Genomic DNA, 22,213 nt, shown 5'->3' on the forward strand with positions numbered 1-22,213 from the left:
ACTTTTTATTTTATTTTTTTAAAAGATTTTATTTAAGTATTGCTTCCACGGATTTCTTTTGGCATCCATTTGCATGATAAATATTTCTCCATCCCCTCATTTGCAGTCTGCTGGTGTCTTTAGGTCTGAAATGAGTCTCTAATAGGCAGCATATAGATGGGTCTTGTTTTTTAATCCACTCTGTCACTGTGTCTTTTGATTAGAGTGTTGAGGCCATTTACATTCAATAGATATGTATTTATTACCATTTTGTTACTTGTTTTGTAGTTGTTTCTACAGATTTTCTATGAGTCTTCTCTTGCTGTTTTTCATGGTTTATTGGCTTTCTTTAGATATACTTGGATCCTTTTCTCTTTGTTCTTTGCATATCTGTTACTGGTTTTTTATTTATGGTTACCATTAAGTTTGTATGTAACATCTTCTGCATAGAGAAGTCTGTATTAAGTTGTTGGTCACTTAACTATAAACACATTCTTCTCTCTCCCTCACATTCTAAGTATATGGTGTTATATTTTACATCCTTTTATTTTATAATCCCTTGACTGATTTTTATAGAAATATTTATTTTTACTGCCTTTGTGTTTATTACGTTTCATACTCTGACTTATGGTCTTTCCTTTCCACTCAAAGAATCCCCTTTAATATTTCTTGTAGGGCTGATTTAGTGATCATGAACTCCTTTAACTTCTGCCTGAGAAACTCTGGAGCTCTCCTTCTATTCTGAATGATAACCTTGCTGGATAGAGTTTTCTTGGCTGCATATTTTTTCCTTTTAGCACTTTGAATATATCATGCCACTTTCTTCTGGCCTGTAAAGTTTCTGTGGAAAAATCCAGTGAAAGGCTTATGGGAGTTTCCCTTGTATGTAACAGTCTTTTGCTGCTTTTAAAATTCTTTATCACTACCTTTTGCCATTTTAATTACTTTGTGCCTTGGTGTAGACCTCCTGGGGTTGAGTTATTGGAGAGGGGTTGATGTGGATCTCTGTGCCTCCTTGATCCGGATATCTGTTCCGTTCCCCAAATTAGGGAAGCTTTCAGCTCTTATTTCTTCAAGTTTTCTGCCCCCTTTTCTTTTTTCAGGGATTCCTCTAATGTGAATGTTATTATGCTTGATGGAGTCACTGAGTTCCCTAAGACTATTCTCAATTTGCATATTTTTCCCCTCTCATTTGCTCAGCTTCATTACTTTCCATTGCTCTGTCTTCCAGGTCATTAATTCATTTCTCTGCTGCTTCTAGCCTGCATTTATTCCATCCAGTGTATTTTTAATTTCATTAATTGTGTTCATCTCACATTGGTTTTTAAAAATCTCTTTGCTAAGGGTCTCCCTGATGTTCTCTACCCTTTTCTCAAGTCCAGTGAGTATGTTTATGATTAGTATTTTAAATTTCGATCAGGCATATTACTTGCATGTTTCACTTTGGTCTCTTGCTGTGGTTTGGTCCTGTTCTTTCATTTGGGAGATGTTTCTCTGTCTCCTCATTTTGTCTGACTTTCTGTGTCTCTCTCTGGTAGGCAAGTCAGCTACTTCTCTTGCTCTTAATGGTAATAGCCTTATGAAGAAAGGTTCTGTAGTGTCCTAAAGTATAGTGTGCCCTGTTCTGCAGGGCCTGGTCTTCAGAGTGTCTCCTATGTGTGTTGCATGTGCTCTGCTATTGAGTCTGGTCTCTTTTTTGTTCAGTCCAGTTGTATTCAGAGGCTCTCTTTGCCTATTTGGGCAGAGAAGTGTGAGGTGGTCTGCTTGGAAAACAACACCTGCCCCCACCACTGCCAAAACCAAAGTCCTGCCAAACAGTTGGTTCAAGAGATGTGTTGGCAGGGCTTGCACTGAATTCTGGGGGAGGGGCTCACAGTGCCAGGACTGAGGTGAATGTGACTGGGAAGAATGGATACACTGAATCATGGAGGGCACAGGGCTTGGTGCAAGCAACTTAAGTAGTGAGTGTCCAGCACCCCACTGGTTTCTGCAGGTGGCCCTTGTGTATGCCAGGGGTGAGAAATGGTGCCTGCCAGCTGGGTTTTTTTTTTTTTTCCCCTAGAGGGGTCTACCCATGATCTCTGTCTCTCCAGGCTGCACTCTGAGTTGAGCAAATCACTCTCCCTCTTATCTTCCCCTAGCATTTTTCAAACTGTTATTTCTAAGCTGTATCTGCAGGGGCTGTTTGTTGTGCTATCTCTTTAAGAGTGGGGGCTCCACTTCCTAATGCGATCAGGGTTTCCCAGGGCTGAGGCTGCTGGTTTTTAAAATTCCAGGCTTTAAGTCCTGCTGATTTTAAGAACTCACTTTCCAAGCAAATACTGTAGAGATTTGGTCCTCCTTATTTGTGGGCTCCCCAGTGAGTCTGTTTTCCTCCCATCTCTGGGCCACTGGCTCCCTCTGCACCTTGGATGGCCATGGTCCATTTAGCTCCCAGAATGAATCTTTGCCCTTCCTACCTTCTTCAGTGAAGCCTCTTCCCTGCCTTTAGTACTGGAGTTTGTTCTTCCAGTCTTCGGGTCGTTTTCTGGGTTATTTACACTAATATGCGTGTTATCTAGTTGTATCTGTAGCATGAAGTATGCTTAGGGTCCTCCTACTCCACCATCTTCCCAATTCTTTTTTTTTTTAAGATTTTATTTATTTATTTGACAGAGAGACAGCCAGCAAGAGAGGGAACACAAGCAGGCGGAATGGGAGAGGAAGAAGCAGGCTCAATCCCCACGTGCTGAGCCGAAGGCAGACGCTTGACAACTAAGCCACCCAGGCGCCCCAGCCATCTTCCAAATTCTAATAGAGGGTATTTTTTTTTTCTGGCTTCTTAGTGTAATGTTTTCAAAGTTCATCTGTGGTTATGCAATGTATCAGCACTCCACTTCTTTTTATTACTAAATAATATTCTATGTATGGATATATTACATTTTATCAATTCTTCTCCCCCCCCCCCATTTCTCTTTTTGCTTGATTGGTATCATGTCTAAGAAACCATTACTATTAACTGAAGGATACAAAGGTTTACTCCTATGTTTCCTTTTAAGAAGTTGAGAGCTTTAGCTTTTACATATAAGTCTATGATGTATTGTTTTTTGAGTTTAAGTAATCTCTATACCCAACATGGGGCTTGAACTCACAACCCCAAGATCAAGAGTTGCATATTCTTTCAACTGAGCCAGCCAGGTGCCCCTAGTCTATAACCTATTTTGAGTTCATTTTCACCAGTGGTAGGAAATAGGGGCCTAACTTCGTTCTTTTGCATGTGGATATCTGGTTATTTTAACCATTTGTTGAAAAGACTATTCTTTCCCCCATTGAATTATCATGGCACCAAAATTAAGTGACTGTAATGGTAAGAGTCTTTTTGGAAGCTTTCAGTGACTGCCTTCATACCAGTACCACCCTATCTTGATTATTATAGTTTTGTAGTAAGTTTGAAATCAGGAAGCATGAGTCCTCCAACTTTAATTTTGTGCCTCTAATATCATTTTGTAGTTCACAATATACAAGTTTTACACCTTTTGTTAAATTTATTCCTAAGTATTTTATTCTTTTCAATGCTGCTGTAAATAGAATGTTTTCTTAATTTCATTTGCAAATTGCTTAATGGTAAAGAAATACAACTGATTTTTATATACGATCTTGTATCTTCCAACCTTGCTGAAATGATCTCTTCCCCTAGTCTTTCAGTAAATTTCTTTGGATTTACTATATACAAGATTATGCCATCTCCAAATAGAGATAGTTTTACTTCTTTCTAACCTAAATGCCTTCTATTTTTTGTTTTCTCTTTCTTTCTCTCTCCCCCATGCTATACTTTCCCTCTATCCCCCCCCCACTTTTTTCTGGCCAGAAACTTAAGTATAATGTTAATGAGAAGGAGTAAGGGGATACTCTTATCTTTTTTTGTTCCTGCTCTTAATGGTGAAAGACTGAATGCTTTCCCCCTAAATATGACGTTAACCTTGCAGATTATTCTTGTTAATGGGTATCTATGTTTTGCATTAGCACTGATACTAATTCTACCATTTAGCTATATTCTACTTTATCATTTCTAAAAATATTAAAATTAATGAACTTAAATTTATAAAACCCAAATATATTATATTAAATAATTTTTTAAAACATTGGAAAAAGCAAGTAGTGGATGACAAGTGGAAGGGAGCTCAAAGTTCCTTAGGATGAGGCCACTGTGAAGCATCAGAAAGACTGGCCCCAAATTCTCAAAGAGGGAGCTGGAGAAAGGACGTAGATTCCTGCATGGCTTTGCATGTGGGGACTTCAGGCGGTCACAAAACCTAAACCAAGTTATAGGGCTTCATACCAGGGGAAACATTTCATCAACTTTCTCCTCATACCTTCCACTGAACTCTTGTCTAATAAAGTATTAAAATGCTTCAAATGACTGCACATTTTGTTTTCAAAGGCCACTGGAATGAGACAAACATTTTGAATATTTTATGGACCTCTCAGTTTCCCGTAAGAACAGGCTTATCGTCTCTGGAGTGTCGTCTTGAACTTCTCCCAAGTTGCAGAGCTGTGGCTAGGCAGAAGTGGCTGACAGCCTTCTCCATGGTGGTCCAGAAGGACTGAAGCTCAAGATGGCGCTACGTGATCACCTAAGGAAACTGTACAGTTGATGGAAGAAAAGAATGCTAGCCTGAGAGAGACACATTAACACTGGGAAAAACAACTTGTGTTCTCTTTTGCCAACTCAGCTGGGTCTCAGGAGAAAAATCTTCAGGAAGAGAAAGGGTTCCTGTATAGGTTTAGCCTCCAAAGGCAGGACTTTGGTTCACCATGTTCTGGGGTCCCACTGGGGCAGACTAGGCCACCCTAAAATCTCTGACTTTGTCACCCCCACACAGGTGTTTCTTATAACCTCTCAAGTCATTGAAGCTGAAGAAGAGAAGGGTCAGGGTGTTCCACCTTTGGGTAGGGTGGGGAACATAGGGAGCACAGAGCATCCTGCCCGTGTCTCCAGGGTCACTAGTGAGGGCAGAAAGGCTAGAGAAAGGAGATTCCCAGGAAACCACTGAGCATGTGTCACCGGCTTCGGGGGGCGGGGGGCGCTTTCACCTCTTGCCCGTGACTGAGCGGAAGTCCATGCCCAGTGCCCTGGTGCACTTCCGGTCCCTGCTGTCCCTGCCAGAGTCTGACTGTGGGAGTGGCAGGAGCAGCAGGGCCTGGCCAGTAGCCTCCTCCTATGCCTGGGTTTTAGTAATTTCATGGAGTGGTGCGACCATAACTCAGTTCTAGAACATTTCCATGCCATAGTAAGATCCCTCATGACCATTTTTGGTCCACATTTTTACTAGGAGTATGTTTGTGTGTTGCGGGGAAAGGGCTTAATTATTGAATTTCTAAAAATTTTGTCAGAAAATTTAATCTGAATAGACCTAGCACAAGAAATTGAATTTTGTTTCTTCTTGAGTCAGTCTTGGTAATTTGTGACTTTCTAGGAATTTGTCCATGTTGTCTACATTGTCAAATGTGTATTTATAATATTCTTTGCCAGTTATTTCCTTTTTTGACCCATGGATTATTTATAAATGTGTTTAGTTTCCAAATATTTGTGGATTCCAACAGTTGGAGTTTTAAGGACGAGTACATGGTCTCTATGCAGGTGTCTAAAAGACCTAAAACAGGGGCACCTGGGTGGCACAGCGGTTAAGCGTCTGCCTTCAGCTCAGGGCATGATCCCGGCGTTATGGGATCGAGCCCCATATCAGGCTCCTCCACTATGAGCCTGCTTCTTCCTCTCCCACTCCCCCTGCTTGTGTTCCTCTCTCGCTGGCTGTCTCTATCTCTGTCGAATAAATAAATAAAATCTTTTTAAAAAAATAAAAGACCTAAAACAAGGTATAGATAGGAAATACGTGTGGGTTTCAGCAATATGTAGTTCTTACAGTTGTACTTATAGGACCTAATAAAATGCCAGGTGTAGAAAGAACATAATATCAAAATACCCCAGGAATTATACTACAGTAGAAGAGAAGTGATCCAGAAAGATGGCATGGCTTAAATGAAGATAAGATAAATGAATAAATGTCCTAAATAGTAACATAGTGTTTGTCTAATGAAGCTAAAAAACAAGTATTTGAAATACTGAACCACAGTAGTATGTAGGTATGAGACTTTAAAGTTTTATTGTTGCTTTTTTTTCTTTGTTAATTACCTCTACAGGGTAAAATATCAAGGTTAACCACTAATAGAGTATATAAATTCCAAATCAGCAGAGAAAAACATCGGAAGCAGGAAAATATTGTGAACTGAATATAAAAAAGGAAAAAATATGCAAAAAGTTACATAGAAATGAAAGATACAAATAAGTCCAAATATGAAAATCATAATTCATTAAATAGAAAAGGTAAAAGACCTATATCGTCAGATGGAGCAGTAATCTTGATAATAATAAATCCAGCTAAATGCATTTAAAAAGATTTAAATGTAAGGGCACAGAAAGTTTCAAAGTATATGTAAAGATCAGGCAGATGCTAACCAAATAAAATCTGGTATACCTATACTGATATCGAATGAAATAAATAGACTTTTAAGACTTAAAAATGTGGGGTGCCTGGGTGGCGCAGCGGTTAAGCGTCTGCCTTCGGCTCAGGGCGTGATCCCGGCGTTACGGGATCGAGCCCCACATCAGGCTCCTCCGCTAAGAGCCTGCTTCTTCCTCTCCCGCTCCCCCTCCTTGTGTTCCCTCTCTCACTGGCTGTCTCTATCTCTGTCAAATAAATAAAATCTTTTTAAAAAAAATATATTGAAGATATTTAAATAATTGAAAAGTTGAACATTAGTGAGTCAAGTGTCCAAACTAAGAACTTAATTCAAAATAGAAATGAGGAAATAATGGTAACAGACACAACAGAGAGGATCAGCAAAGCCAAAAGTTTGTGCCTTGCTTGATGAAGTGGAACGCCCCCAGCCCCGCCCCCCCTTTTTTTAACAGAGATTGTCTAGCAAATAGCCAAGTCTCATTTCAAATTTCAAAAGGAGTCCAAATTTCACCATTTGGTATGATGTTTGTAGTAGGATTTTGCAGATACTCCTCAAATTAGAGCAATTTCTTTCAATTTAAGTTGTATTATAAAAGTTTCAAAATAGAATGGAGATTCCTCAAAAAGTTAAAAATAGAGCTACCCTACAGCCCAGCAATTGCACTACTTGGTATTTACCCAAAGGATACGAACATAGTGATTTGAAGGGGCACCTGCACCCCAGTGTTTAGAGCAGCAATGTCCACAATAGCCAAACTGTGGAAGGAGCCGAGATGTCCATAGATGAATGGATAAAGAAGAGGTAGTGTATAGATACACAACATATATATGTAGATAGTACACACACACACACACATACACACACAATAAATATCACTCAGCCATCAAAAAGAATGAAATCTTGCTATTTGCATCGACATGGATGGAACTAGAGGTTATTATGCTAAGAGAAATAAGTCAAAGACAAACCATAAGATTTCCTTCGTGTGGAATTTAAGAAACAAAACAGATGAACATAGGGGAAGGAAAGGAAAAATAAGAAAACAGGAGGCAAACCATAAGAGACTCCGCTACAGTAAACAAGGGGAGGGTTGCTGGGGGGGAGGTGGATGGGAAGGAGGTAACTGGGTGATGGCGATGAAGAGGGCACTGATGTAATGGGCCCTGGGTTTTATATACAACTGATGAATTACTAAATTCTACCTCTGAAACTAACAAAAGCTTTCAAACAAGAAAATGAGAATTTGATGTCCTCTATATGTCATAATTCATTGGCCTATCACATAGCTTAACAACATGTTGCCGCCGTTATCTCTTCCGTTTGCTGATGTATTTTTTTTTTTTTTTCAAATTTGAGAGAGAGAGGAGGGAGAGGAATAGAGGGAGAAGAAGAGAGCAGACTCCCTGCTGAGTGGGGAGCTAGACTCGGGGCTCTTAGCTCATGACCTAGGCCAAAACTCAAGAGTCGGATGCTTAACAGACTGAGCCACCCTGGAGCCCCGTCACTGATGTATTTTAAAGTAAATTTGCTGATGTTACGCCAGTTTATCCCCAAGAACTTCAGTATGACTTTTCCTTGTACATGTGCTACCCCACGCTTAGATTGTTTTTCTCCAAGGACTCTTGGCTCTTTTTAGCAGAATATTTAGAGGACATAATCTAGGTGCTAGGGGTCCTCATTGGTATTGGATTATCATTGTCTCCATGTCTTTTCAGAGTAGAGAGGTAGGTCATACCTTTTTTTAAATAAGAAAAAAAACATACTGTTCATACTGTGATTTTAAAGTCAGTTCTAACATTAAGATTTATTCATTCTGTTTTATAATCAAATGTTTTTCTTACAATAAAAACACTATTCCTAACACTCAAAATATTTACCTGAAGAAGTATTACAATTGGGGGCACCTGGATGCCTCAGTTAAGCATCTGACTCTTGATTTTTTTTTAATTTTTTTTAAGATTATTTATTTATTTATTTGATAGAGAGAGACAGCCAGCGAGAGAGGAAACACAAGCAGGGGGAGTGGGAGAGGAAGAAGCAGGCTCCCAGCAGAGCAGGGAGCCCGATGTGGGGCTCGATCCCAGGACCCTGGGATCATGCCCTGAGCCCAAGGCAGACGCTTAACGACTAAGCCACCCAGGCGCCCCCTGACTCTTGATTTCAGCTCAGGTCGTGATCTTGGGGTCATGGGATGCAGCCCCACATTGGGCTCTGTGCTCAGTGAGGAGCCTGCTTGGGATTCTCTCTCTCCTTCTCCCTCTGCCCAACCCTGCCCCCCCAACCCTGTGCACACACGTGCAAGCTCTCTCTCAAACAAACAAACAAACAAAACCTTACCATTGGGTAGGAACTTGGGAAGATGGCAGAGCAGGAGGACCCCGACCTCACCCCATTCCTCCTTACAGCTAGAGATCATCCACATGCAAGTCAAACCGAGAGCAATGCAAAGACTGCGAAACACACCCCACAACTGCATACAGAGAAGAAGCTGCAGCTGACAGGTTAAGAAGGTCCGTAAGGTAGAGGGAGGCTGCTAGAGGAGGGAGGGAGCTGTGCGCGCAGAGGGCAGGGAAATGGGCCCTTGCACCAGGGAGCTCACACAGGGAAGGCCAATTCCCATGTTTGCCTTTGAAAACCAAACAGGCTGAAATCCGTTGAGTTTGTATAACCAGTGGGACTTGGAGCCTGGAGCTTTAAAAGTCAGCTGACTCAGGCCTGGGTGAGCTGGGAGGGTGAGTGACAACTGGGTCACTGCCCTTGAAGAGACAGCAGCCTGTGAGGAGAGGCAACATATAAACAGCAGTTTAAACACGAGGGGCAAATGGGAGACATCGTTCACACTGATTTTGAAAGGTGTTGGAATACTACCTGGAAAACAAGGGAGCTGGCAGGCACTATTTTCCTCTCCTGCCTCCCAGCATAAATAGAGCCACCTGTGGGAGGCGGGGCTGCACAGATACTTGGTACTTAATCTCCTAGCAGTGTGCCACACCCATCAAAATCAATAGAAGCAGACCCATACCAAGACATACTGTAATTCAACTGGCAAAATACAGTGATGAATTTTAAAAGCAACAAGACAAGAACCTAAATTTTTTCAACAGGAAAATGTGGAAAGCCAGAAGGGAGGGGCATGATATAGTGAAAGTACTGAATGGGAAAAATCTACAACCAAGAATACTGTATCCAGCAAGGCTATCATTCAGAATAGAAGGAGAGAGAAGGAATTTCCCAACAAAATCTAAAGAAGAGGGTGACTACTAAATCAGCCCCGCAAGAAATATCAAAGGGGACTCTGAGTAGAAAGGAGAGACCAAAAGTGGCAGTATGATAGGAAACACAAAAGTGGTAAAAATGAATTATTTCTGTAGAAAATCAATTAAGGAACTCACAAAATAAAAGGATATAGAATATAACATGTCAAAAATGTGGGGAGGAGAGGAGCAAAGAATGGGTTCAAACTTAAATGACCATCAAGTTAATATAGACTGCTATATGCAGAAGAGGTCATATACAAACCCAATGGTCCCCGTATGTGTCAAAAACCACTAATTTGCATCAACATGGATGGACTGGAAGAGATTATGCTAAGCGACATAAGTCACGCAGAGAAAGACAATTATATGGTTTCACTCATTTGTGGAACATAGGAATAGCAGGAAGATCAGTAGGAGAAGGAAGGGAAAAATGAAGGGGGGGGTAAATAGAGGGGGAAATGAACCATGAGAAACTATGGATTCCAGGAAACAAACTGGTGGCTTCAGAGGGGAGGGGGTGGGGGAGATGGGTTAGGCCGGTGATGGGTAGTAAGGAGGGCACGTATCGCATGGAACACTGGGTGTTATACGCAAGTAATGAATCATGAAACACTACATCAAAAACTAATGATGTACTGTATGGTGATTAACATAAAAAATTTTAAAAAGAGAAAGAGCACTATATAATCATAAAGGGGATTTTTCCAACAAGAAAATCTAACAACTGTATTTATGCACCCAAATACATAAAACAGTTAATAACAGACATAAAAGAACTAAGTGATAATAATAGTAGGAAACTTTACCCACTTACATCAATGGACAGATCATCTAAACAAAATCAACAAGGAAACAATGGCTTTCAATGGCACACTGGAACACATGGATTTAACAGATATATTTAGAACATTTCATCCTAACAGAATACATATTCTTTTCAAGTGTATGTAGGACATTCTCCAGAACAGATCACATATTAGGCCATAAAACAAGTCTAAACAAATTGAAGAAAATCCAAGTCATACCATGCATCTTTTCTGACCACAATGCTATGAAACTACAAGTCAACCACAAGAAAACAATCTGAAAATACCACAAATACATGGAAGGTTAAATAACATGCTACTAAATAATGAATAGGCCAACCAGGAGATAAGAAAAAACAGAATACATGGAAACAAATGAATATGAGACCACAATGGTCCAAAACCTTTGGGATGCAGCAAAAGTGGTTCTAAGAGGGAAGTCTGTAACAAGACAGGCCTTCCTCAAGAAGAAAAAATCTCAAACAACCTACCCTTACACCTAAAGGAGCTAGAAAAAGAACAAAACCTAAAACCAGCAGGTGGAAGGAAATAATAGAACTCAGACCAGAAATAAAGGATATAGAAACTAAAAACAAAAAAACCCACAATAGAACAGATCAATGAAACCAGGAGCTGGGTCTTTGAAGAAAAAAAAAATTGATAAACTTTTAGCCAGACTTATCAAGAAAAAAAGAGAAAGAACTCAAATAAAACCGTAAAAGAGAAAAGAGAAATAACAACCAACACCATAGAAATACAATTATAACAGAATATTATGGAAAACTATCTGCCAACAAATTGGACAACCTAGAAAAATGGATAAATTCCTAGAAATATATAAACTGCCGAAACTGACACAGGAAGAAATGGAATCAGTAATCAAAAACTCCCAACAAACAAAAATCCAGGGCCAGATGGCTTCACAGGGGAATTCTACCAAACACTTATAGAAGAGTTAATACCTATTCTTCTCAGAGTATTTCAAAAAATAGAAAAAGGAAAACTTTCAAATTCATTCTGTAAGGCCAGCATCATCTGGATTCCAAAACCAGATAAAGACACCACTGAAACACAACACTACAGGCCAATATCCCTGATGAACAGAGATGCAAAAATTCTCAACTAAATACCAGCAAATCGATTCCAACAATATATTAAAACAATCAAGTGGGGTTTATTCCTGGGCTGCAAGAGTGGTTCAATATTTACAAATCAATCAACATGATACACCGCATTAATAAAAGAAAGGATCAAAACCATATGATCCTCTCAGTAGATGCAGGAAAAGCATTTGACAAAGTACAACACCCATTCGTGATAAAAACCTTCCGCAAAGTAGGTTTAGAGGGAACGTACCTCAACATAAAGGTCATCTATGAAAATCCTACAGTGATCGTCATCCTTAAAGGGAAAAACAGCTTTTCCCCCAAGGTCACAAACAAGACAGCGATGTCCACTCTCACCACTTTTATTCAACAAAGTACTGGAAGTCCTAGCCACAGCAATCAGACGACAAAAAGAAAAGGCATCCAAATCGGTAAGGAAAAAGTAAAACTTTCCTAATTTACAGATGACATTCTATATAGAAAACCCAAAAGACTCCACCAAAAAACTGCTACAACTGATAAATTCAGTAAAGTTGCAGGATCCAAAAAAAAAAAAAAAACAAACGATGTACAGAAATCTGTTGCATTTCTATACACCAACAATGAAGGAGCAGAAAGAGAAATAAAACAATCCCATTTACAGTCGTACCCAAAATAAGAAACCTAGGTATAAACCTATCCAAAGACGTGAAAGACCTGTACCCTGAAAATTACAAAACACTGATGAAACGGAAGACAACACAAAGAAATGGAAAGACATTCTATGCTCATGGATTGGAAGAATATTATTCAAACGTTCATACTACCCAAAGCATTCTACACATTTAATGCATTCCCTATCAAAATACCAACACAATATTTTTCACAGAGCTGGAACAAACAATCCTAAAAGTTGTATGGAACCACAAATAGCCAAAGCAGTCTTGAAAAAGAAAAGCAAACCTGGAGGTATCATAATTCCAGATCTGTAGTAGTCAAACGGTACTGGCGTGTAAATAGACACATAGATCAATGGAACAGAATGGAAAACCAGAAATAAACCCACGACTATACGGTTAATTAATCTTTGACAAAGCAGGGAAGACTACCAAATGGAAAAAGGACAATCTCTTCAACAAATGGTGTCGGGAAAACTGGAGAGCAACATGCAGAAGAATGCAACTGCACCACGTTCTCACACGATACATAAAAAAATTCAGAATGGATTAAGGACCTTCATGTGAGACCTGAAACCATAAAAATCCTAGAAGAGAACAGAGGCAGTAACTTCTTTGACATGGGCCATAGCAACTTCTTTCTAGAAGTCTCCAGGCAAAGGAAACAAAAGCAAAAATAAACTAGTGGGACTTCATCAAAGCAAAATCTTCTACACAACAATAGAAACAATCAAGAAAACTAAAAGGCAACCTACTGAATGGGAGAAGATATTTGCAAATGACCTATCCAATAAAGGGTTAGTATCAAAATCTGTAAGAATTTACCAAACTCAACACCCCAAAACCAAATAAGCCAATTTAAAAATGGGCAGAAGAGAGGTCCCTGTGATGTAGTTTTTGGAATGTTTTTGGTGAGGTCGGTGGGGTCCAGAGCTGACGGCCAAGAAAGAATTCTTGAGTTGTCTTTGGTGCAAAATGGTGGTTTTATTAAAGCATGGGGACAGGACCCAGGGGCAGAAAGAGCTGCTGCAGCTGCCCCAGGATTGTGAGGAACCTCTGATTATATACTTTGGGGTTGTGGGAAGTAAAGAGAAGGGAAGTTTCAAAAGGATTTTCATATGCTAAAGAAGACTCACAGGATACCAGCAGCTTTGCTACTGTCAAATTAAGGTTGTTTTTTCCTCTAGCAAGGCATTAACGTTAAGACAGTTGGGAGCTTCCCGGAGGAACATTACACTCTGCCTGCCTCAAGTATTTGTCCGTGGGCTGCAGATTATAAGGAAATTTCATCTACATTCCCTTCTGCCTTTGTTTCCCATACCACCTGGGTGGCTCAGTTGGTTAAGCATCTGACTCTTGATTTTGGCTCAGGTCACGATCTCAAGGTCGTGGGATCAAACCCCGCATCTGGCTTAGCACGGAGATGCTCTCCCCCCCTTTTCCTCTGCCCCCTACCTGCTTGCACTCTCTAATAAATAGACAAAATCTTTTTAAAAACAGGCAGAAGACACTAACAGCCATTTCTCTAAAGAAAACATAGATGGTCAACTGACACACGAACAGATGTTCATCATTACCATCCGGGAAATACAAATTAAATACAATGAGCTATCGCCCCACACCTGTCTGAATGGCTAAAATCAGCAACACAAGCCGTGTTGGGAAAGGATGTGGAGAAAGGGACGCATGCGCTGTTGGTGGGAATGCAAACTGGTGCAGCAACTATGGAAAACAGTATGGAAGTTACTAAAAAAATTAAAAACAGAACCACCCCTTAATCTGTCGATTGTACTACTGGGTATTTACTCCCAAAATACAAAACAAAAGAAAACACTAATTCAAAGGGATACATGCACCCTGTGTTTATTGCAGCGTTATTTACAATAGCCAAGTTATAAAAGCAACCCAAGTGTCCACCAATTGATGAATGGATAAAGAGGATGTAGTGTGTGTGTGTGTGTGTGTGTGTGTGTGTGTAAATATATATATATGGCCATAAAAAAGAATGAAATCTTGCCATTTGCCAAGGACATGAAAGAAGCTAGAGAATATTCTGCTCAGTGAAATAAGTCAGTAAGAAAGATACCATATGATTTCACTCATATGTGGAATTTAAGAAACAAAAAGGAGCAAATCAAAAAAGAAACAAGAAACAGACTCTTAACTATAGAGAACTGATGGTTACCAGAGGGGAGGTGGGGGGGGGGTGAAACAGGTGATGGGGTTTTAGGAGCGCAGGTAAGAGAAACCATAGGAGGTGATTTAGAAACAATACAGAAAGGAGAGTAAGAAGAACAGGGTAGGGGCGCCTGGGTAGCGCAGTCGTTAAGCGTCTGCCTTCGGCTCAGGGCGGAATCCTGGCGTTGCGGGATCGAGTCCCACATCTGGCTCCTCCACTGGGAGCCTGCTTCTTCCTCTCCCACTCCCCCTGCTTGTGTTCCCTCTCTCGCTGGCTGTCTCTCTGTCACATAAATAAATAAAATCTTTAAAAAAAAAAAAGAAGAAGAAGAAGAACAGGTTAGAGTCGTGTTCTGCCACTCGCTAGATTTTTGGTTCTCTTATCTGTAAAATGGGAATAACGCTCAGCTCAATCAGGCCTGTTTTGAAGACATGACTGGAAAGCAGTTTTATAAACTCCAAAGCAATATAGAGGCATTAGCTATTACAGTTGTTTGGAATTGTGGCATTTTACGCCCACTTGTGAGCACTTGATTTCAAAGATGGTTTAATTATGCACCTCAAAAAAGTTAATGAAAACAACCACCCTGATTTAAAACAAAAACAGAAACAACCAGAGGGGCACCTGGGTGGCTTATTTGGCTAAGCATCTGCCTTTGGCTCAGCTCATGACACCAGGGTCCTGAGACCGAGCCCCACATCAGGCTTCCTGCTTCTCCCTCTCCCTCTGCCTCTCCCCCTCCAGCTTGGGCGTGCATGCACGCTCTCTCTCTCTCAAATAAACAAAGTCTAAAAAAATAAAAACCAGAAAACGCATTGGCAATAAGTACCTATCAATAATTACTTTAAATGTAAGTGGTCTAAATGCTCCAATCAAAAGGCATAGGGTAGCTGAATGGGTAAACAAAACATACCTGAAACTATTACACCGTATGTTACTTAAACAAACCAAGATCCACCTATACGAATCCCTACAGGACTCACTTCAGATCTAAAGACACTGCATGCAAACAGGAGCAAAAAGAAAGCTGGGTCAGCAATATTTATAGGCAAAATGGAGCTTAAAAACAAGTGACAAAAAGGGGCATTACGTAATGATAAAAGGATCAGTCCCCCAAGAGGATTTAACAAGTGTAAATATGCACCCATTATAAAGCTTTAGAAATATATAAAACAAATACTAACAGACATGAAGGGAGAAATTGACAGTAATACGGTAATAGGGGACTTTAACACCCCATTACATCAATGGATAGATTGTCCAAGCAGAAAAATCAGTAAAGAAACAGTGGCTTGAATGACACATTAGACCAGATGGACCTAACAGAACATTCCATCCAAAACCAGAATATTCTTTTCTAGTGCACATGGCACATTCTCCAGGATAGATCACATGTGTATGGAAGGAGGTTTCTGTGACTTGTCCCGCATCACCGACCCGCCTGACTTGCAGGCACGTAGGCAAGCTAAAGCATGTCCTTAGTGAGACTTGGGCTGCATAAGTGACCTTAGGAGCCTGTTTCGTTGACATTATCTGGCCTCCAAATCAGAACTGGCCCTTCTGGTCTGGATGCCAAGGGCTGTAAATCTTGCCTCACGTCCCCTCCTGCTCCAGGCTGGGCTGACTCCCAGAATGGAATCCAGGAGGGGAGGCAAACACACCTAGCCCAGGGCCCTTGAAGATGTAAAAACATAACAGGAATGCAGTTCGCTCCAAACTGCATGTAGGCAAACAAACATTTAACTTCAGACCCCATCAATTGCCCTACAAATATGGCCCTTATGGGGATGGTCAGTTGGACGTCTCACCTGAAGTAAGGACTCTCCGTCCGGGCCTCTCAATCGGGATTCCAGCCTGGCTGTCTCCACCGGGCTTCCCCAGCTGGTGAGGTTGGATGTTGTAAGTACCTGGTTTGATGTAACCCTGTCTTATTCACCTTTACTGCCTACTATTGCCCTCCTCTATGTGCTAATTTCCCGTTGCTTCTGTTTCTATTCGATTTTTAGAATATCAATAAAGTGTTTTTCCCCCTTAAAAACTGAGAGTGCCGCTGCCATGAGTCTTTCGTTTAGAACACATATTAGGCCACCAAAACAAGTCTCAGTAAATTTAAGAAGATGGAAATCATATCAAGCATCTTTTCCCACCACAAAATCTTTGGGACACAGAAAAGGCTGTTCTACCAGAGAAGTTTATAGCAATACAGGAAACAAAATCTCCAATGTGCAATGTCACCTTAAATGTAAAGCAAGTAGAAAAATAAGAACAAAGCCCAAGATTAGTAGAAAGAAGGAAATAAAGATCAGAGGAGAAGTAAAATAGAATTTTAAAAAACCAGGAAGATCAATGAAAGTAAGAGCTGAAAAGATAAATAAAACTTTGAAAAGATCATTAAAACTGATAAATCTGGGGGCACCTGGGTGGCTCAGTTCGTTAAGCGTCTGCCTTTGGCTCAGGTCATGATCTCAGCGTCCTGGGATCGAGCTCAGCATGGGGCTCCCTGCTCAGCGGGGAGTCGCTTCTCCCTCTCCCTCTGCTCCTCCCCCCTGCTCATGCAATCTCCCTCTCTCAAATAAATAAAAATCTTTTTAAAAAACATAAATCTTAGCCAGATTCACGAAGGGAAAAAAGACATACAGTTCTTGCCGTACATTGTTAGATTTTCACGTGAAGATATTTATACACCTACACAAGAGCTAAGTTTATTAACTGTACGGAATGATGATTATTTACTAGTCATTTTATGGAACTGGATTATCAAGGTCATCATTACCTCCATGTTGAGGAAGCTGAGAAGAGGAAGAGGAAGAGGAGGGGTTGGTCTTGCCGCCTTCGGCTATAAGGGCAGAAGAGGTAGAAAGAGGGGAAACAGGCAGACACAGTCAGTGTAACTTTATGGAAATACATTGCAATTTCTGTCTGATTTTCCTTTTTTGTTTCTCTAAAAATGTTTCTGTACAGTACCAGTCCTTCTTTACAGTTTGCCTTCATTTCAGTACCTATATCCTAGAAGGATCCACTTCCTTTATGTCTTCTCATCTGGCACTGATCTGGAGGCACTCAACTCTAAGTCATCGTAATTCTTCTGATATGGTGTCCATTAGCTCTTGAATTTCTCCAACAGCCATATCTTGAAATCCTTCACTCCTCGCCCTTTTTTGCTATATTCACCATCTCTTTAATCATTTCTTTGATCAGCTCTGTGGTAAATCTTGTGAAGTCATGCACAACATCTGGACAGTTTTCTCCAGCAGGAATTTGTTTTTGGCTTGATGGAAAGTTCACAGCCTTTTCTGTAAAAATGAGGGCATCTTCAATGGTGTACTCCTTCCAGATTTTCATGACGTTCTCTCAATTGGGATTCTCTTCTATAGCATTGACAATCCTTTCCATAGGGAACCATGTGTAACGAGCCTTAAAGGTCCTTATCCCGGGGCACCTGGGTGGCTCAGTTGGTTAAGCATCTGCCTTCAGCTCAGGTCATGATCTCAGGGTCCTGGGATCAAGCCCTGCATTGGGCTCCCTGCTCAGTGGGGTACCTGCTTCTCCCTCTCCCTCTGCCTGCCACTCCCCTTGCTTGTGTGCGCTCCTCTCTCTCTCTCTCTCTCTCTGCCAAATAAATAATCTTAAAAAAAAAAGGTCCTTATCCCCCCCAAATCTAGAGGCTGAATTGGGGGTGCTTGTTTGGGGGCAAGGAGACATCTGTGATATTGAACTTATGGGGTTCTGGGTGGCCAGGGGCATTGTTTAATACTGAAGGAACTTTTAAAGGCCATCCCTTACTGTCAAGGTACTCCAGACTTCAAGGATAAAACATCCATAGAATCAATCCAAGGAAAGGATGCTCATTATCCAGGCCTTTTTGTTATCCAACCAAAAGACTGGAGGCTGGGGTTTATCTTTTCCCTTCAAGGCTTTGGGGTCAGCAGCTTTATAGATAAGAGTAGTCCTGACCATAAACCCTACTGTATTTGCACCAAACAACAGAGTTAGCCTGTCCTTTCCTAAATTAAATCCTGGTGCTTGCTTCTCTTCCTTACTAATGTCCACTGTGGCATTTTTTTCCCCAGCATAGGGCACCTTAATCTACATTAAAAATCTATTCAGGTAAGATATCCTTTCTACTCAAAACAAACAAAAAATCTTTTCTTTTTTCTTAAATAATCTCTACACCCAACATGGGGCTTGAACTTACAACTCTGAGATCAATAGTCACGTGCTCCAACTGAGCCAGCCAGGCACCCCTACTCAAGGATTTTAATGGCATCTGGAAACTTTGCTGCCGCCACTTGGTTGGCATGAAATTCTACAGCTGAGGTCCTTCGCCTTCCTTTTGCTTTGTCGTAACTTTGCTTTTTCTGTAATCAGAGAGTATAGGCATGCCCTTCTTACAGCAGTCCTGCACCCACATAAACACTGCACCCTCCATAGGACACCAGAGATATTTTACAAAAAGTGCAAGGTTTTTGTGTCTGCTGGGGTAGCTGCAGTGGCAGCTTCATGAATTTCCACTTATTACAATGGTCTTTTCAATGGATGCATTCCCCTTGAAATAGTGGGCAACTGCAGTTGCAAACCTCAATCTGTGGTACTTATCAAGCATGTCTACTTTTTCTTGTAATGTTATGACTCTTCTCTGCTTCTTGGGAGCACTTCCAGCATCACTAGTAGCACTTCATGTGGGTCCCGTGGTGTTGAGATTTATGGTATTGCGCTAAACATAATGAAAAATATGCAAGGACCACAAGAGATCACTTTTTACTGCAACACACAACTTATTGGAGACTTAAGCACTACCTCTTTGTTTATATTTCTCTAATTGCAAATGCCACCATGTGCTGTTTGTGTATATAAGTTGATAGATTTTAACCTCTTCTAGGTTTTTATATTTTATGGTAGTTGATGAAATAGACTACTGTCTACGTATCTTGTTCATTCATGATGTACCTTTTTCAATATCTCTAAGTGATGTAGTTCATCTGCGAGCTTTGTCAAATAGTAACAAATCTCCAGAAAGTTTTCTAATAAATTTATTGAACAAAATCCGCATATCAGTGGGCTTGTGCATTTCAAACGTGTGTTGTTCAAGGGTCAATTGTACCACCACTGTTTTGAGCCTTAGAGTTCTGTTGCTCTTGTGGTGTCCGGTTACAGGATAGACACCTGACAGAAATACCTTTCTGCAGTGGGCCCACTCATACTCCTGACAAATTAACCCAAATTTTGGTTATGTGGGCAGTTGCCCCTCTGCAGCTCACCAAGATTGCACTGATGGGTATCACCACTTTAGGTAGGGAATTGGAAGGCCCTAAAGCAGTACATTAAGAAAGAATGAGCTGGGACTAGTAATCTTAATTCATCTGATATTACCAATACTTATCCAGAAACTTGGCCTGTGGCATATACTATCAATAACACTGGGCATTGATATCCTTTGTCAAACTACACAGCCAGCCCATCAGACTGCTGACCAGAATGGTCCTAGAGAGATAACCATTAGAGCCACGGTGGCTATACCAGATTTAGCGTGGATTTCATAGATTACCCCAGGTTACAGACATTTGAACACCTGGGCATCCCTATATTGGGAAAAGGGCACATTGTTGACCACTCAGGGCACATTGCTGAAGAGGGATGGTTATGAGGTTATAAGAGCTGGACACAAATGTTGGAATAGTGGAGGAGATCATCAAAATGATGTGAACACTCGACCCATGAGCTGGACCCGGGCAATTGGAGGCTCCTCACTACATTTCCTGTCCTTGGAATGTGCATCCCGCTTACTTTCCCTGCTCCTAGAATCTGCCCCAAGGACATAGCCTTGAGAGTGTGATATGGTGTTGAGACTGTTAGGATGGTCTCAGTGACTGAACTCAGTGAAGGCTCCTATATAAATTTTTTTAAAGATTTATTTCAGACTGGGAGGGGCATAGGAAGAGGGAGTCCCAGGCAGATTCCATGCTGAGCAGAGAGCCCAACCCCCACAACCCTGAGATCACAACCAGAGCTGAAACCAAGAGTTGGATGTCCAACTGGCTACACCACCCAGGCAACATTTCTATATAAACTTTAAAAAGATTTGAGAGAGAGAGAGCATGCATGAGTGGGGTTAGGGGCAGAGAGAGAGAGAATCCCCAAGCAGACCCCATGCCCAGAGCAATGCCCAAAGCGGGGCTTGATCCCAGGACCCTGAGATCATGACCTGAGCTGAAACCAAGAGTCTGACGCTCAACTGACTGAGCCACCCAGGTGCCCCAAACTTTTAAGATTTAATGGGTGTTTGTGGAAATCTACTTGTTTTATGGTCACTCAAGACAAACCTTGTATTTAAGTCCTCTTGCTTATGAAACCTGCCACCTATCAAACTGGAGTGTCCTGCCTCTTCCTTCAGTCTCTCTCTGCTGTCTGCATATGGGGGTCCATTTTCGATTTCACCCAGGAAGCTCCCATGGAAGGTGTGAATGATCAACGATTTGCAGATATTTTCTTCTATTCCATGGGTTGCCTTTTCATTTTGCTGATGGTTTCCTTTGCTATGCAGAAGCTTTTTAGTTTGTTGTAGTTCCACTTATTTTTGCTTTTATTGCCTTTACTTTGGTGTCAAAAAAACAAAAACAAAACAAAACAACATCGCCAAGACCAATGTCAAGGAATTTACTGCCTGTTTTCTTCTAGGAGTTTTATGGTTTCAGGTATTTCATTTAAGTCTTTAATCCATTCTAACTTCTATATATGGTATAAGAGTGATCCAGGGTTTTTGTTTGTTTGTTTGTTTATTTTATGTTCAGTTAGCCAGCATATAGTTCATAAGTTTTTGATGTAGTGGTCAACAATTCATTAGTTGCATACAATACCCAGTGCTCATAACATAAGCCCTCCTTAATACCCATCACTTGGTTACCCCATCCTCCCAACCCCCCACCCTTCTGTAACCTTCAGTTTGTTTCCTGGAGTCCAGAATCTCTCATAGAGAGGCTTGTATCCAAGATCTATAAAGAACTTCTCAAACTCAACACCCAGAAAACAAATAACCCAGTCAAGAAATGGGCAGAAGACTTGAACAAACACTTCTCCAAGAAAGACAGACAAATGGCTAACAGATACATCAAAAAATGCTCAGCGTCGTTAGCCATCAGGGAAATACAAATCAAAACCACAATGAGATACCACCTTACACCAGTTAGAATGGCCAAAATTAAGACAGGAAACAAGTGTTGGCAAGGTTGTAGAGAAAGGGGAACCTTCTTACATTATTGGTGGGAATGCAAGCTGGTACAGCCACTCTGGAAAACAGGATGGAGGTTCCTCAAGACATTAAAAATAGAGGTACCCTACAACCCAGCAATTGCACTACTAGGTTATTTACCCCAAAGATACAGATGTAGTGAAAAGAAGGGGCACATGCACCCCAATGTTCACAGCAGCAATGTCAATAGCCAAACTGTGGAGGGAGCTGAGATGCCCTTCAACAGATGAATAGATGAAGAAGATGTGGTCCATACACACAATGGGATATTACTCAGCCGTCAGAAAGGATGAATACCCACCATCTGCATCAACACGGATGGAGCTAGAAGGGATTATGCTAAGTGAAATAAGTCAAGCAGAGAAAGACAATTATCATATGGTTAAAAATTGAGCTACCCTATGATCCAGCCATCGCACTACTGGGTATTTACCCCAAAGATACAGACGTAGTGAAGAGAAGGGCCATAGGCACCCCAATGTT

At 40.9% G+C, this 22,213-nt stretch overlaps 1 long non-coding RNA gene across 2 annotated transcripts in view; it reads right to left on the bottom strand.

The window, feature by feature from the left end:
• Nucleotides 1–304: 304 nt before the first annotated feature.
• The window catches only part of LOC113261575 (uncharacterized), a 103,697-nt gene continuing 81,788 nt past the window's right edge, over nucleotides 305–22,213 (bottom strand). Inside the window, exon 5 of one of the 2 annotated variants that reach the window (XR_006410466.3) lies at nucleotides 305–4,601. This is a non-coding gene — a long non-coding RNA (uncharacterized LOC113261575). Of the gene's footprint in view, nucleotides 4,602–8,792; nucleotides 17,321–22,213 lie in introns of those variants that run through there. The other variant, XR_006410467.3, reaches the window with a different exon arrangement.

This window comes from Ursus arctos, unplaced genomic scaffold (assembly GCF_023065955.2).
Source record: "Ursus arctos isolate Adak ecotype North America unplaced genomic scaffold, UrsArc2.0 scaffold_5, whole genome shotgun sequence".
In the NCBI taxonomy this organism is placed as follows: Eukaryota; Metazoa; Chordata; class Mammalia; order Carnivora; family Ursidae; genus Ursus; species Ursus arctos.